The 5,000-nt window shown below is 50.5% G+C and overlaps 2 non-coding genes across 2 annotated transcripts in view; both read right to left on the bottom strand.

Annotated features, from left to right (window-relative positions):
• Positions 1 to 3,487: 3,487 nt before the first annotated feature.
• On the bottom strand, positions 3,488 to 3,559 carry TRNAA-UGC (transfer RNA alanine (anticodon UGC)). The gene has a single exon. It is a non-coding gene; the product is annotated as a tRNA-Ala (tRNA).
• A 1,388-nt stretch (positions 3,560 to 4,947) lies between these two features.
• The window catches only part of TRNAA-UGC (transfer RNA alanine (anticodon UGC)), a 72-nt gene continuing 19 nt past the window's right edge, over positions 4,948 to 5,000 (bottom strand). The window contains exon 1 of the tRNA in view: positions 4,948 to 5,000. This exon is cut by the window's right edge and continues 19 nt beyond it. This is a non-coding gene — a tRNA (tRNA-Ala).

The raw sequence follows: 5,000 nt of genomic DNA, 5'->3' as shown, positions 1-5,000 counted from the left end.
TACTGTGTGCGACGATCCGAAAGACGCAGGCAGTGCCTTCACTTCATACGCTTCATTAAATAAGGCACACAACAAAGGAGATAGCTGTTCCTTGAACGCTTTATAAAAAGCCGCACTCAGGCCATCAGGCCCGGGTGATTTCCCTGGGTTTAAATTTTCTATTGCCTGCTGCACTTCTTTTTCGCTTATTGGCCGCTCCAGTCTTTCTTTTTGTTCCTCGTCAATTTTTGGCATCACGTCAAGAAAGGATTCTTTAAAACGGTCCAAATAAACCTCTCGGGAAGAAAATAGATCTTCATAATACTCCCGGAAAGCTTTCGCGATTCCTTCGTTATCGGTTTCTGTGCGTCCTGCCCAATCTACCTCTGCCACGTGATTTCGCCTTGCATTTGCTTTTTCTATTCCCAACGATCTTTTTGTCGGCGTCTCATCCATGGCCAATTTTTCCGCTCTTGCACGCACTAACGCTCCTTGGTATCTGTCTTCTTCTATCAAGTTAATCTGTTCTTTTATTTTTCGAATATCCTCTATCCATCTGCCGGGTGCCTTACATTCCTGTTCGTGTAGTTTTGCAAGCAAAGCCTTAAGCTGGGTTTCTGTAATTTTCTTCTCGTACACCAGGCAACTTGATCTGTCAATGGCTTTAATTTTAATCTGTTCCTTGCACAACTCCCACTGTTTCCAGATTTCGAGCAAAGTCCCTGGCCTCACTTTAATCAATTCATTCAATACCACGCGTCTAAAGGCATCATCATTAAGCAATTTATTGTTAAATTTCCATAACTCCCAGCTAAATGCATTGCTTCGTTTTTTGGTGCCGAATAAGCATTGCACCAAACAGTGATCCGTGAATGTCATAGGCACAACTCGGTATTCATTGCATGAAGGAATCAAATCCAGCGACGCGTAAATTCTGTCCAGACGCGCGTGGCTAGAACCTTGGAAGTGCGTGTACTGAACGGCACGCGGTCCTTCCAAGCAATCAGCCACATCCTCCATATTCCATTCGCTTGTTAACTGGCATAACATTTCAGTGCTCTTGTCTCTGAATCCGCGTGTGCTGGTTTTGTCTCGAGCATTCAGTACACAGTTAAAATCGCCCAGCAATACTACCTGCCTTTCCGTACTTAACTGCTGCATAACATTCTCGAAAAACACTGTTCTTTCCTCCACACAGTTAGGAGCGTACACACAAATAATGCGCCACTCAACACCGCTGTATACACAATCAGCCACTACACACCGTCCAGAAGAGCATGAGGAGTAGCCCTTTACAACCAGACCAGGCAGCTTTTTGACAAACAATACACACCCGGCCGATGTCCCAACTGCGTGGCTAACAATGGCGTAAAATCTAGCCGTGAAACGTCGCACCATGCTCCCGGTCTCTTCCTCCCCGTCAACCTTAGTTTCTTGCACGGCAAGCACGTCAATATCGTGGTCAATTAAGAGCCGATGCATCTGGCTCTGCTTCTTTTTGCCTGCCAATCCCCTGACATTTAACGTGGCTACTCTTAAGGTGGTTTCGGGCGCCATTTTCATCAAGGGTGAAGAGACCGAAAGCATGGTGCTTACCTTTCCCGTCTAGCGCGTTGCTAGACGCCGTCGTTTGATCCATCCCCGTCCGGTGCGAGCGGCTGACCCGGCAGCAGGGGCACTTTATCCGCTACCCGTCTCTCTGATGAAATGTTTGGCCGCTGACGTAGCGTGGACCGCCGGGATTGCCCCGTTTTTGCTGGTGGCTCGTCGACGCTGGGGGCTGACGCCTGGATACCTTCGGGTTCGGACTGTGTGTGGGATCGCTTGGCTGGGGCTGGGACGCCTGGCTTACGAACACCGCTGGTGTCTGAGTGCTCCTCCCCATTATCCTGTTCCATGCCGTTTGAAGGCTCAAGTGACGGGCCTTCCTCATTGCTAGGGAGCTGAGGTGCAGAGTCCGCTCTCCCAACATCCCTCGCAGCATTGCCGCTTTCTGCCGAGTCCACCGACGAATCCGTCTCCCGTGTCTGCGTTCGCACCTCTCCGGCACCCTTCGCCGCCTCCTCCGCCTCGACCACGTCCATGGTGAGCTCCGCCGACCGTTCCGCAGTTCCATGTCCCGCTGCCGCAGCGTACGAAAGCACACAGGCTGCCTCGTCATGACCGTAGCGTCTACACTTTGGACAACGCGGCACCTTACATTCTCGTCGAACGTGACCGGTACCACGGCAGCGCAGGCACTGCATCGCTCGCCCAGGCACCACGACAAGGGCCAGCTCTCCGGCCACTCGCAGCTGGTGAGGTAAGTCATCGACCTTAATCCCGGGTTTCAATTTCAGGAGCACAGTCCTCGTGGTGGACCCCTTCTCCCTGACGCCTTGAACTCTCCACCTCTCCCGGGTCACCTCGGTCACCTTCCCAAAAGCCGCAAAAGCCGTCCGTATGTCGTCGTCTGCCACACCGTACAACATCCAGTGAAGTCGCAGCTTCACCTGTTGGTCCTCGGGATCGATAATGAGGCAACGGCGTCCCTTAACTTCGAGCTCCTTGAAAGCCGCCAGTTTCTTCGTTGCTTCTGTGCTGCTTAACGTGACCGCCCAAACATGGTTGATCTGATACGCCCCCAACGCCACAACGTCGGGGAGCGCACCAGCGTTGGCAAGGGCGTCGCGGAAATCCTCGACCCTGTATGGCCTGACTCGCACATCGCCGTGCAAAAAAAGCGTATTAAAAACAACGCGTCCGGTGGGCAAAGTTGGCAGAATAATCTGATATTCGCTATCATCCATGTCCTCAAGCCTGTTTCCGCGGCTGGAAATGGCCGCTATCGCCGCTCCGCTGGAGCACATGATTCTGCCACCGTTCACTACGGTATCCGGAAGTAGAATGCTCTGAGCTACACCCCCGCTTTCTTTCATTGTCGCCTAATATATTATCACATTTTACACAAAGAACATTACTGCACACAAACACGCACACTACACACACACACACACACACACACACACACACAAACACACACACAAACACACACACAAACACACACACACACACACACACACACGCGCGCGCGCGCGCACACGCACGCACGCACACGCACACACACACACACACACAGAATGTCCCCGAATTTAACACCTCATATTACATGGAGAATTAAATACGCGAGAAACACAGAACACGAGTTAAAAAGCCACACCACCTTCACCTCAGGCGGCGTGATTCCTTAAAATTCCCTCACTTGCAACAGTGTTCCATTCTCTGAAGGCTCTCTGCTCGTTGTAGAGCATTGGGCTACTGAAGACTGCTCTAAATGCCCCACCAGACCACGGCGTACAGAATGTGTGCATTCGTTCTCTAAACAAGTCTATAATCTGATTCCGAAGCTAAAGGGTAGGGTAGAAGCATTGGTACAACCAACTGAGACGTTTAAGCGCAGCAGAGTCTGGGTTAATCACCTGTGAGTAAATGGAAGGAACGAAAATAAAAACAAAAATGTTCGGCTACTTGGAGGTGCCGGGGATTGAACCCGGGGCCTTTCACATGCAAAGCGAACGCTCTACCTCTGAGCTACACCCCCGCTTTCTTGCATTGTCCCCTAATATATTATCACATTTTACACAAAGAACATTACTGCACACAAACACGCACACTACACACACGCGCGCGCGCGCGCGCGCGCACGCACACACACACACACACACACACACACACACACACACACACACACACACACACACACACACACACACACACACACACACACACACACACACACACACACACACACACACACACACACACACACACACACACACACACACACACACACACACACACACACACACACACACACACACACACACACACACACACACACACACACACACACACACACACACACACACACACACACACACACACACACACACACACACACACACACACACACACACACACACACACACACACACACACACACACACACACACACACACACACACACACACACACACACACACACACACACACACACACACACACACACACACACACACACACACACACACACACACACACACACACACACACACACACACACACACACACACACACACACACACACACACACACACACACACACACACACACACACACACACACACACACACACACACACACACACACACACACACACACACACACACACACACACACACACACACACACACACACACACACACACACACACACACACACACACACACACACACACACACACACACACACACACACACACACACACACACACACACACACACACACACACACACACACACACACACACACACACACACACACACACACACACACACACACACACACACACACACACACACACACACACACACACACACACACACACACACACACACACACACACACACACACACACACACACACACACACACACACACACACACACACACACACACACACACACACACACACACACACACACACACACACACACACACACACACACACACACACACACACACACACACACACACACAGAATGTCGCCGAATTTAACACCTCATATTACATGGAGAATTAAATACGCGAGAAACGCAGAACACGAGTTAAAAAGCCACACCACCTTCACCTCAGGTTGCGTGATTCCTTAAAATTCCCTCACTAGCAACAGTGTTCCATTCTCTGAAGGCTCTCTGCTCGTAGTAGAGCATTGGGCTACTGAAGACTGCTCTAAATGCCCCATCAGACCACGGCGTACAGAATGTGTGCATTCGTTCTCTAAACAAGTCTATAATCTGATTCCGAAGCTAAAGGGTAGGGTAGAAGCATTGGTACAACCAACTGAGACGTTTAAGCGCAGCAGAGTCTGGGTTAATCACCTGTGAGTAAATGGAAGGAACGAACATAAAAACAAAAATGTTCGGCTACTTGGAGGTGCCGGGGATTGAACCCGGGGCCTTTCACATGCAAAGCGAACGCTCT

The sequence above is a fragment of the Amblyomma maculatum genome, unplaced genomic scaffold, assembly GCF_055883805.1.
Source record: "Amblyomma maculatum isolate TAMU_Amacu unplaced genomic scaffold, ASM5588380v1 scaffold_18, whole genome shotgun sequence".
Lineage (NCBI taxonomy): Eukaryota > Metazoa > Arthropoda > Arachnida > Ixodida > Ixodidae > Amblyomma > Amblyomma maculatum.
This window is presented reverse-complemented; position numbering and strand designations above follow the sequence as displayed.